Source organism: Agelaius phoeniceus, chromosome 2 (assembly GCF_051311805.1).
Source record: "Agelaius phoeniceus isolate bAgePho1 chromosome 2, bAgePho1.hap1, whole genome shotgun sequence".
NCBI classification, from domain to species: domain Eukaryota; kingdom Metazoa; phylum Chordata; class Aves; order Passeriformes; family Icteridae; genus Agelaius; species Agelaius phoeniceus.
The window spans coordinates 57,803,191-57,816,062 of record NC_135266.1 but is presented as its reverse complement, the minus strand read 5'-3'; the positions used below and the strand labels follow the sequence as shown (position 1 = coordinate 57,816,062).

At 38.9% G+C, this 12,872-nt stretch overlaps 1 long non-coding RNA gene across 1 annotated transcript in view; it reads right to left on the bottom strand.

The window, feature by feature from the left end:
- The window catches only part of LOC143693347 (uncharacterized), an 88,239-nt gene that overhangs the window by 49,969 nt on the left and 25,398 nt on the right, over positions 1–12,872 (bottom strand). Inside the window, exon 5 of the long non-coding RNA XR_013180904.1 lies at positions 11,627–11,730. This is a non-coding gene — a long non-coding RNA (uncharacterized LOC143693347). The remainder of the gene's footprint in view (positions 1–11,626; positions 11,731–12,872) is intronic.

The following is a 12,872-nucleotide window of genomic DNA, read 5'->3' as shown; positions in this document are numbered from 1 at the left end:
ATTCATCTGTGCTATTTCCAGTCACGTTATGGAAATAAATTAGAAAATGGGAATAAATTTTCCCCTTTTCAGTCATATTTATTACAAACTCCTCGTCAACATTTGTGGGTGAGATTTTTATATACTCGTCAACATTTGTGGGTGAGATTTTTATTTTGTGTGGTAAATTGGTGTGTTGATTGGTGTTGTTGTTTTGAAAACTAGAGGAATTTCCTGAGAAATACAAATGAAACCTTTACTAGATCTATCTTTACAGAAATCTTGTCAGTGTTCAAAATCAGTAAAAGCTAAATCCAATCAATGGTATTAGGTTCACAATAGTGCTAAGGTCAATTGCTGCTCTTGTGCTATAGTTTAAGCACTGCTGCAGGCTTATACTAGTCTTGAACATGGGATCAAAGAGATAAAAGTGGAGTGACAGCATCTCTTTCACTTTATATTTCACCACTCTAAGGATGTTTACACGAGTTCGATTCTCAGTGACATTTTGTCATTGATTTTTTAACATATCTTTTGCATCAATGTTTTTCCAGGAACCTCCTCCAAAGAAGATGACATCAGAACGAGTTAAGAGCATGTATGTCTACTGCATGAAAGACTGTGGGGCATTTACCCACCAGCTCTACTAAAGATTTCTAATTGGTGTGCTGGAAGGAAAATCTCAATATCCCACTGACTGAATATTTCCTCATCATCAATTATTAAACAAGAATTTTTTCTTAATTCAAATATAGTAAAACAGTACAGATCAAGGTACAATCCTCAACCAGGTGAATTCAGTGGCAAAACTAATACATTTCAACAGACTTTGATTTAACCAAACTGATTAAATGTCTACCACAACATATTACAAGCCACATTTTGAAGTGTGTGGGTGACTCTCATCATAACTTTTTGTCCAGACCTGCAAGATGTACTTTTTTTTTCCCCAAAGCTCAGCATATTCACTGCTGAACTCTTCAGAAATCTGGCTATTTTTTTGGTGAGATAAATAAAAGATGAGTTCGCTTTAAAAAGCACTTCTTACATACCATAATAAAAAAAAGTATCAGAACGTGTGCTTTTCGTTGCTTCCAATCTTATGTAGAAGGCTAGGAAACTAAATAACAGTACAGAACTCAATATAAACTGTTGACAAGCCTAAAAATAAGTTTTTAAGAAAAATGCTGATGTTCAACTACTTACTTCTTGCTGTACTTTAGAGAGGAACTGGAACTTAAAAAAAAAACAAAAAAACAAAGTCACAAAATATACAGAAAAGTGGCTGGAATGCAGCCCAGCAGAAAAGGACCTGGGGGTGCTGGCTAACACTCAGTTGGACATGAGCCAGCAGTGTGCCCAGGTGGCCAAGAAGGCCAGTGGCATACTGGCTTGTGTCAACAATAGTGTGGCCAGCAGGGACAGGGCAGTGATTGTCCCCCTATTCTCAACACTGATGATGCCACCACTCAAGTCCTGTGCTCAGTTCCAGACCCTCAGTTCAGGAATTGGGATGCTGGAGCAAGTCCAGAGAAGGGACATGAAGCTGGTAAAGGGTCTAGAGAGGGAGTCCTGTGAGGAGCAACTGAGGGAGCTGGAGTTGTTTAGCCTAGAGAAAATGAGGCTCAGGGGAGACCTTATCACGCTCTCTACAACTGCCTGAAAGGAGATGGTGGCCACATAGGGGTCAGTCTCTTCTCACAGGCAAGTAGTGACAGGCAGAGAGGACATAGCCTCAAGCTACACCAGGGTGGTCTAGGCTGGGCACTAGGAAGAATTTCTTCACAGAAAGAGTGATTAGAAATTAGAACGGGCTGCCCTCAGAGATGGTAGAGTCACAGTCTCTGGAGGTGTTTAAGGAAAGACTGCATGTGGCACTTAGCGCCATGGTCTAGTTGACAAGTTGCTATTAGGTCATAGGTTGGGTTTGATGACCTCAAAGTTCTTTCCAACCTGATTCATTCTGTGATTCTGCACTATGAAATTTTCTGCTGCCAGGTTGTACATTCCTAAATACATTCAGCTTATTTTTATGTAAGCACAAATCCATCCTACCTATCTAGCTATTCAATAATGAGCAGATGATTTCCAGAAAGAAATTTGAACTTTTAGAGAACTCAACATTCTGTAGTGGATATTTACATCAAAATAAAAAAAATTATGAAAATAAAGGACCACTAAATAACCACTAAATAAGAAATTGGTGGTGTAGACATTTTAGTCAAGCACCTAAAATCAAGAACAAATGAAATCTGGAGCAGACTGGTTCCCTGAACACTTCCTTATTCACACAAACAATATTTGCAGGAGAAGCCAAGTCTGGCAACAGACTTAGTCTGCAGCTGACTCTTCCATAGTTCAAGTGAAATTCACAGGCACTGAACTGCAGATGATTCAGGAAGTTCTCTCCCATGACATAAATTTCCCCCCAGTCCTCTAAATTTTAAAAGTAAAATAATTTAAAACTACATACTTTCACACAAGCTTTTATTTACAGCTAAATGAGATTCTGAAATCACTTCAGATTGAAGACATGTTGTTAAAAAAATCCTGACACTTCTTCATTAGATATACAGCAAATCTAGATTATCAGACCTTGCTATAAAGCTGTAGCCAGCAACCCCATGACTGAAAAAAGGGGATAAAGCTGACACTCTCTAGAAGGAGTAAAGTCAGTTAAATGTCAGAACTGGGTCCCTAAATTGCTGTGCATACTGTGTATTTCTATTGCAAGTTTGTCTGCACACAGTTCTCATTTCAGCTCTGAAAATGTAGAAAAAATGTATTTGTTGTAATCAATTCCAGGAAAGTCCTATTTCTTATGGAGAGAATATACCAACACGTCTCTACAGAAAAATACAAAACTTCTTTACCTCACAAGCCCTTTTTTATTTATTAATTTGAGTTTGCCCTGTACTACTATTTGTATGGCGGTGATATCTCACAATTTTCTGCATCAGTAGAAGGTTCCTTTGGCACCACAATCCACCATTTTCTTTCAGAAGACAAGCAGAAATATGAAGCAATATAATCATATAATTTTTTTTTCAATAAACAAAACATTGGCAATATAACCACACTGCTCCATATGCAAGCTGCTGCGTAAGTGGACAGCAGAAGTGGCTTCTGTAGATCCCACAAAATCTTTTTATATGCCTTAATTGCAATAAAATTATAAGCAACAGTATTTCAGCTGTGATGGTTTCAGCACGTAAGAGACATGAGAGTTGGGATTCATGCATTTTAACATACAGAATGTAAACATTTAAGTCTTCAGCCAGGTTTCTTCCCAGTTAAAGGTAAAAAAGGCCTCCAGAAGTAACTCCTCTGACCTACCCTAAAAGTCTCCAAATTCCCCTCTGCAGCTGTTTACTTTTTAAACGCAATTAAAGAGGCTTATGCAGATATGGTAATCTAACCATAAAATCCTTATCAGAAAAGAAAGAATTCTTTAAAAACGCTAATTGGAAGAAGCCATATATCTCATATCTTCCAATGAGGCTGGAAATGCATATCTTACCCAGTAAGTGGACTTTGTGCCCTGAAGTCCATCTATGCTGTTTTTCACCTCCAGACTAAGAAGAGGTCTCCCTTTTTGTATGTTGTGCCTTTACAGACCTTGATGCTATCTGACAGGATTTCAGTTTCAGAATGCTTTCAGTTCACCAGCTTCCTGGGCTCTTCATTGTGTTGGCCAGGTGACAGGGTTATGGATTTGCAGATATGCAGATTATGGTTAGTGTCAGAGTTTTCCTATTAAGCTTAAAGCCTACTTACTTTGCAGAAATTTGCTTCCCTTCAGATATATTGTTTTGCAATGAATAGAATTTTACAATTTTATTTCTTATATTCGCACGTCTTTCCTACCCAAGGAGATAATTGCAGCACAGTTTAGGCATATTTTACTGAAGGATCCAAAACCATTTATATGGAATCAGTTCAGATTTAATATTCAATAATTTTTCTTTTTCTGACTCAACAGAACCAACAGCTTCATTTTATGGTCATGCTAAATGCAAAGGGGGGGATGGGAGGAGGGAACTGAAAATCATTTTCTAGTCCCTTGGATATGTGCGGTTATTACTGCCCTGTGGCAGCTCCTGACAGAAAAGGACACGTGTCAAACCACACTCTGCCTGCCAAACCTAATGCCTCCTCTCTATCTTGTTGTGTTCCAGCACAGCCATCAGTGACATCCAGGTACACAAAAACCTGGAACCAGTTTTCTTGCCATCTGCAGAGTGGCAACTGCTCACTCTTATCACAATGAGCTCCGCATGCCAGAAGAATAAATAACATTTATGATCCTTTTCTGACATATTTGTAGCCCCAAACAACATGGAAAACAAAAAATATTAGCGCAAGAGGAGCAAAGCCATACAAGATAAAGCACTCGGAAAAAGTTTTACTTAAAGTATGTGTCCTAACATAGTGTCCAAGGAACATTTTTCACCAAGTGAAAGCATGCTAAATTATTCTAGTACTGTCTTCTCTTCCTTGTGGTTGCTGACAGATGTTTGGAAAAGAAAATCTTCCTTTCTGCTTGACCTTAAAAGCTGTTTATGGTATATTTATAATGTGAAACAATAAAACAGTACAACAAAAAACAGAGTTCTTCAGTGATAGAAACAAGACACTTTTGCTTTGTTACTTAAATTACACAGAAAAATATTAAAACTGTTTTTCCTATTATTAATATCAATAACAGCAACAAAAATAATAATACCTATCACTTGCAATTAATAACTAGACTGAAAAAATCCAGTGATCGCAATGTGGTTTGCCATACATCTGCAATAGAAAGTGAATTCTGCAGGCAGGTTGTGGTAAAAACATGTCTATTTTCTTCTATTTATTACTTTCTTCCCAAATAGCTCTGTAAAATGCATACATTTCTAATAGGTGTAATATTCTCTCAGGGTTAGGCTGAGTGACAAACAGCAGTGATAATTTACATGGAAGTGATTCATGTAATGGGGAAAGCTGGAGGAGGTGGGGGGGAAGAGAAGGCATGGAACCATGAAACACAGTGCAGGAAACAAACTGCTTTTTTAAAGACTTGGAATGACTGTTTATTTTTGCACTAGGGTAACTGTCTTAAAAGGGAAGAGTGATTAAGTTTTAAACAGTGACTGACAAAAAAATACAAGCAGCCTCAACAGGAAGAAGAGCACCCTGCAATGAAAGACAAGTTCCTCTGGGTTAAGGCCATGGAGAGTTTCATGTCTTGGAGTTGCTGGAGAAGCAAACAGTATTTTTCTGTAGTTTGTCAAATTCAAGTGGAAAACTGGACTTTTCTACATTTTTGGAGAAAATCAGAGATTTGAAATTTTTTCACATTTCTCTAATACATGTTACACAGGCAACACAAGCTTGGATGACAACTACACGGAGTAAGACAAACAACCAGTACTGAGCCCTGGAAAAGTAGGACTACAGGGTCTCTGGAGTTCTTCAAAACACAAATAATTTCCCCTGAAAAATATTTTATTTTTTAATCTAAATTTCAAGGAAAATTAGCTTCATTATTTTGCCAATATTCACACCTTTATTAGGAGGGAATAATTTCTTGGATTTAAGCAGGCTGAAAAGTAATTTCCTCTGAAGGATCCTTAAATAATCTAATTGTATTACAACCAAACAGGGTAGAATAATTGCATCAAAGTATTTTTACTCCACTGGTTTTGTAGCAAATATTTTATATGGAGGTCAGTAAGTATTACACTGAGAAGTTATGTATACCAAGGAGCGCACTCCTGATGTAAGCACTGACTAGTAAACTCTGGGAAAATTTGCCGTAGATATTAAGCAAGAAATGAGAGGAAGAAACATCAGTGGAGGAGGAATGAGAGAGCAGAAATCTCTGAAGTTGGACACAGAGTCTTTAAACATGACAGGTTTCATTATATTTAATGAAATTTTATGGCACAAAATGCTGCAGTTACTTAAGAATTTTCTTATCTTTCCAAAGTCCAAATTTCAATAGGAAATTAAAATTTCTATTTTTTTCTTTCCTCCTAACAGCAATTTTCAAAGACTAGAATGGTTAACTAGCCTACATAAACAAAAGCTGTCATCTTTAAAAATTACCTTGGGTGTTTGATGTATATCTGTCTTTTTAATTAAAGAACTTGGAATTTGTTCTGATACTTTGAATAGAAACCAAAATACTAGGATAAAAATATAACTTGCTTAAAAATATAATGGGAACTTAGCACTGAAAATTATCATCTGGGTGAAACAGGGAAGTTTGCTCCATGCAACCCTCATTTAAAAAAAAAAAAAGTAGGCTACAAATGAGACAGTGTAAGTCCTCCCTCCCTGTTCCTGCTCTCCAGCTGCCAGCAGCTTACCACACTGCTACCCAAGAAATATCACTGCCACAGAGCAGTGCTGGAAAAGTCACTAATGGATTACCATGGCCAGCCAGAGCAGCTCTCTAGAATTTTCACTGTTAATGAATTAGCAACACTTTGGAAGGTTTATAAGTCTTTAAAAAAAAGTTTTGGCAATTTCATCTTTGCCAACATTCTTGGCAACCATTATAAAAGCTATTTCTTTGAAAAAAACATTTAAAAACATTTTAAATTTTGTAAGTCATAAGGCCTGCCTGCAAATGCAGCACTGCAGCTGATTTAGCTGTTGGCCTAGAAACTGTGATGTAAGGAGAGTTAAAAAGGTCCATAGCTTCAGTTCCCCAGTAAACTATGCACTGAAGAAACAGACACAGCCTCTCACATGGAGTTTTCTCCCATTAAATCCTGGACTTTGTTGCGGCATTGAGAGACTCCAACACCGTACACTGTTGTTAGGCTAGACTGCATGCAGTGATATACTACTTTCCATAGCCTTGGTCAGTCCAGGCAGCTAAAGGTTACTGTCTTTTCTACTGAATCCAGTGATAAGGACAAAAAGGAATAAACTGGACTAGAAGCAAAGCTGCTGCAATGCCAATGAAGGGGGCCCAAGCCAACATCCTGTTATGGGCTTTCTTTTCTTACATCATAAACTACTCAAAATGCTATCTAAATCAGATTTGTGTGGTCTTTATCACCTAGATCTCTGAAAATGCTCTAGCTGCTCTTCCTTAGCACTGGATCCAGCTCTACAAATACACCACACTGTCTGCTGAGTTTCCAAAATACTAAAACACAAGGTAATTACTGGAGACATTGAGACGGCAAAGCAAACTTTAAGTGAAGACAAAGGAAACATTACTTCTCTGTTTTTCCCACAATGTTAAAGGTCAGTAGGCAATAACCAGAATATAATTAACACAGTTACACATTCTCTTTTCATGAGTGCCCAGCTAGATACGTGTCAGGCAGCAGCCTCGAACAAAAGAACGCTAAATCAACTGCAGTGTGATACAGAGTGTTTTGATTTATAGTTCTTAACAAACTGCTTTCTCCCTCTACTCTGAGTTACAGTGCCTTGTGTTGAAGTACAGTGTGATTAGAAACTGGCTGAGGCTGTGGCCTTTTGTGAACAATGGAGGCAAATATGTCAGTCAAGATGTTTGGTTTACATCGGCTCAGCAGCTCTCTTGGAGCTTCATTTTCTAATATCTAACTAGGATTTTTTTCCATAATAGCTCATACAGGACTCAAGATATTTACATTCGGCATTGTGCAGGCTGTCCTTTCATATTTAGGTTAATAACTGAAATATTAATCTACAATATTTTGAATAAATAAATTAAAATCCGGCTACATGCTGACAAATGTAAATCTCTGTATACCAGCTGTCACCAGGGGGAACTATTAATTCATGCATCAACTTTGAAGGCTGAACTATTATGGACTGGCACACCATAGAAATACACAAATGTTTAGAAGACAGAGAACTGGCAGCTGTGTAATGACTAACCACAGGTTAAAAGACAGAATTTGTGTTATATAACACAAATTCAGCTACCATAGTAATTAAAACTGGGCAAATATTTTATAGACATTATATATGTACAAAATAGATATGGAATGGCATATTTACCATATGCAACTCTGATGTATTTAAGATGCTACCTTTGTTAAAAAGAAATGAAATGAGATTCAATAAAGACACATTCACTGTAGGATGGTATCAGTGACCCTTAAGAGATTTGCACCAAAAATCCCCAGTCTAAAACATTGTTTTGACATTTCTTCCTTATTCCTACATTTCTTGGCAGAAAGAATGCTACTGGTCAAGAAGGAAAAAAAAAGGCAAAGATATTTTTGTCAAAGCTTCTTACAGTCATGGGGCTTGTTAAGAAAAATCAAGGAATTGTTAGCTCTTTAGCAGGGACATTCAAAAGACAAACACGATAATGAATTTAAAAGCAGACCAAAACTCAGTAATATGCTAGTATAACAATAGTAATTCAACAAATTCCACCAAACTTCTCTTTTCCATCTGCTCTCAGGTGCCTTGTAGCCCACTCAAATCTGAATGGACCCTACCCATCTTAATTTATAAGGCTTACTCTGATTCAGGTTAGTCAGCAGTAACAAGCAGTAACAGTAATAAGGGTAAGTGAAGTATATTTATCAAGTCAGTGGGTATGGAAACTAATAGCATGTTAGCAAGAATAATGCTACATGAAAAGTATTGGCATTGTTTTAAATTAAAGACTAAATACAATCACAATAGCACACTTTAACAATGACAACTTTTATATTGAATTGCAATAATAGACACGTCACATGTAAAACAAGCAAGGTAATTATTTTGTTTTTTATATAGGTATGGAAAGATAGAATGGCTTTGGTTGTAAGGAACCTCAAAGATCATCTAGTTTCAATCCTCTCTACCATGGGCAGGGATACTTTTCACTAGACCAGGTTGCTCATTGCACCATCCAGCCTGGCCTTGGACTCTGCCAGGCATGGTGCACCCACAGCTTCTCTGGGCAACCTGTTCTAGTACCTCACCACCCTCACAATAAAGCCTTTCTTCCTAATATCTAATCAAAACTACTTTCTTTCTCAGGTAAAACTTTTCCCCCTTGTGTTGTCACCTTATTGCAGGGGTTCCATACTGTTGTCTCCGTATTGCAAAAGTTTCATACCTTCTTAGTGTTCCTTGTGGACAGCTCCTCAGAGAACTGACACTTTCTTCTTCACAGAGTAGCCAACTGACACTAGGTCCCTTCTCAACCAACCAACCCACTCTTTTATAACTCTTCTTCTCATTGGTTACAGCTGTGGCCTGTTAAAGTCAGGTCTGTTCCTAATCTTTGATAATTGGCCCAGCTGCAATTCCTTAGGGGTGAGATTACTTTCTACACTATCTTTATTTTCTTGTATTCTATCCCCCTACACCTTTTCCTGTCACTACATGCTCTTGTAAATATTCTCTCTCCATCTTTCTTGTAGGCTCCCTTCAGGTGCTGGAAGGCCACAAACAGATCATACAGAAGTCTTCTCTTTTCCAGGCTGAGCAAACAAAATTCTCCCAGCCTTTCATCATAGGAGAGGTGCTCCAGCCTTCAAATCAACTTGGTGTCCCTCCTCTGGACTTGCTCCCACAGGTCCATGTCCTTCCCACATTGGGAGGTCCAGAGCTTGGTGCAGCACTGCAGGTGGGGTGTCACCAGAGGGGAGCAGGGGAGCAGAATCTCTCTGCTGCCCACACTGCTTTGGATGCAACGCAGGACACATTTGGCTTTCTCTTCTGGGCAGTGAGTGCACATGGCTGGGTCATGTCCAGCCTCTCATCCAGCAGCACCCCCAAGTCCTTCTCAGCAGGGCTGCTCTCCATCTCTGCATCCCCCAGCCTGTGTTGACACTGGAGGTTAAACCTCATGAGATTCCTTTTGGCACTGTTCTTGAGCTTGTCCAGGTCCCTCTGGATGGAATCCTGTCCTTCAGATGTGTCAACTTCACCGCTCAGCTTGGTGTCATCTGCAAATTTGCTGAGGGTGTACTTGGTCCCTTCATCTATGTCATTACTGAAGTTATTAAATAACACTGGTCCCTGAGAGACACCACTCATCACTGATGTCATTGGGACTCTGAGTTGTTGACTGCTAACCCCTGGATGTAACCATAGTAGATGATGTAGCTCTGGTTAACCACTCTGGATAACAACCTTCCATCTAACAGTCCACCCATCAAATCAATCTCTCTCCAATTTAGAGAGAAGGATATTCTCAGGGACTGTCAAAGGCTTTACAGAAAACCAGATAGATGACATCTGTAGCCCCCTTCTTTTGACCACTGATGGAGTCACCCCATCACAGAAGGTCACTGAGTTGGTCAGGCAGGACTTGACCTGCTGGCTGGCTGTCCTGAATCACCTTCCTGTCTTCCATGTGCCTCAGGAAAGCTTCTAGGAGTATCTGTCCCATGCCCTTCCCAGGGACAGCTGGGAAGCTCATAGGTCACTAGTTCCTAGAGTCCTCATTTCCATCCTTTTTAAAGATAGGTACAATGTTTCCCTTTTTACAGTCATCTGGGACTTCCCCTGACTACCATGACTTTTTAAATATCACAGGACGCAGGTTGGCCACTACATCAGCCAATTCCCTCAGAACCATGGAATGCATTTCATTGGGTTCCATAAACTTATTCAGGTTCTCCAGGTGGCCATGATCATGATCTTTACTTACAGTGGGAGGGCCTTTGCTCCCCCAGTTGAGTTCCTCAGCCTTCTTCCCATCTGTTATTTCCTGTTCACCCCCACTGTTCATCAGGGGCAGTACACCTTCTTTGACCTTCCATTTTGGGCTCACATACTGTTGGAAGCCCTTCTAGTTTTCCTTTGTTCCCTTGCTGGGTTCAGTTCCAGCTTCACCATGGCCTTCCTAACCCCATCCCTACCCAACCAAATTTCCTCTTCCTTCTTTCCAGGTTACCTGTCCTTGTTTCCACTGCCTGTGCATGTTCTTTTCCTTTAGTTTGACCTGTAGTTCCCTACCCAGGCATGCCAGTCTCTTGCCTTCCTTACCTGATTTATTGTTCCTGGGGATTGCTGGGGATTGCAGTTTTCTTGACACTGATTAGGCCTCTGTTGGGTTACTGTGTTTAGTTTTGGGCACAACATTTTCAAAAAGGCAGACAAATTGGAAAGACTTCAGAGGAGAGCAACAAAAAAGATAAGATCTGTGGGAAAAGGTTAAGTGAACTGGGCATGTTTAGACTAAACAAAAGAACACAGAAGGGAGGCATGACATATCTACAAATACACTGAGTTACTATAAAGAGGATAGGGACAAATTATTCTCCTTAGTCAATGAGGACAGAACTAATGGGCTTATGCTGCAGCAGAGAACATCTAGGTTAAGTGTAAAGGAAAAACCAACTAATAGAAATAGTTAGAAACACAACATGCTGCCAAAGCAGCCTGAAAAACTCCCTCTGAGGCATAGGTTTTAGTTTGTTCTTGCTTTTTATCTGGTAGAGGGAGGATCACACTGGTAGAGGTTAGGGCTTTAGCCAGCTTCCTTCTGCACTGCAGATTTCTGATGTGACCTTGGGAAAGCTGGTTAGCAGCACATTTCAGCTCTCTAGCTGTAAAACAGTGAGAAAAGCAATTCCCTAGCTCTCAGAGATGCTGTAAGGATAAATAGTTAAGAATTCTCAGACTCACTATGAGCCAACTAAGCAACTATACAAATTAAACATTGAAACCTTCCACAGTGAAAAGGCACCAATCCCTGATATACCTGTAAGTGCCTTCCCATCCAGAGGGCCTCTGTGAGTGCTGCAATGGGCTTTAGCCAACACATCCAGTCTAGGATTCATTTGGATGATCCAACCTAAGCTGCATCTGAGGAAAGAAAAAGTACAGAGTAACAATAAATCAGTGGCTGATATGACAGGCCACCAGCAGCTCAGCCTAACTAAGCTGAGCTGGTCAATGGACTCTACTGTCTTAGTAGAAGATGCATCAGGAATCAGTACTAGTCATCAAGTATGAAAAGAGACCAGTTATCAGGGTTCTGTCACAGCTGTTTGCACAAGTTCTAACAGTGATGTTACTGAGAGCAACCCTGAAAAGCAGATTAAAATCAAGTTAGAAAGGCAGACAATATTAAAAGTAAAAATATAAGATGTGAATGTAAGAGTAACAGACTTTTTTGTTATATGCTTAGTCAAAAGTTTATTCTTATTTGTTGCTTAATTTCATAAGGGTAGTTTTGATGTCTAGAAAGGAGCTGCAATTCCTATCTAAAATTAATTATCAATAATAAATCCTTTGAAAACCTCAAAATAAAGCAGCAGTAGCAACATCCCACTAAAAGAATTGAGGTCTTATGATATTTAAAGTAGAGGAGAATGTGAAAGAAAATATTGTAAATAAATGTAGTCAGTTTAAGTCTGTGATTTTTTTACCCAGCAAAGGCTTTGCAAAAATTTAATTACATCCTTTATTAATATTACTATTATTGCTGCTGTTGTTGCTCTTGCTGTGGATGCTATTGTAATTATAATATTCCTGTATAAAACTAATGCCTTTTCATTTTACTTGATTAGCTTTACAGATGGACAGAACACACACTTCCTTGGCTCTCAGTACAGTCAGACTCAAAAAACAAAATGCTCCATTTTCTAATATATTTGTCCCACACCTTCTTCAGCCTATTTTACATTCCCCAGCCTGCTTCCCATCAGCTCAGCTGATACATCAGACTGGGGTTATCTCTAGCAAATGCAGGTGCAAGAATTACTTTTCCAAACACTGCTCACTGTCCAGGCTTTACTACTGTAGCAGAAACATTCACTTTGAAGAACTTGTACTTAAACTACACAGTGTAAAAAAAATTAAGCATCCTCTAACTCTTCCATTGCAATAGACATAAATAGAATAAACATCTGAATAAAAGAAAGCTGTGAGAAAGAACTGATTTGCTATTAGCACGTAGAGCTCAAGAGGCAACAAAATAAATAATAAAACATTTGCACCTAAAG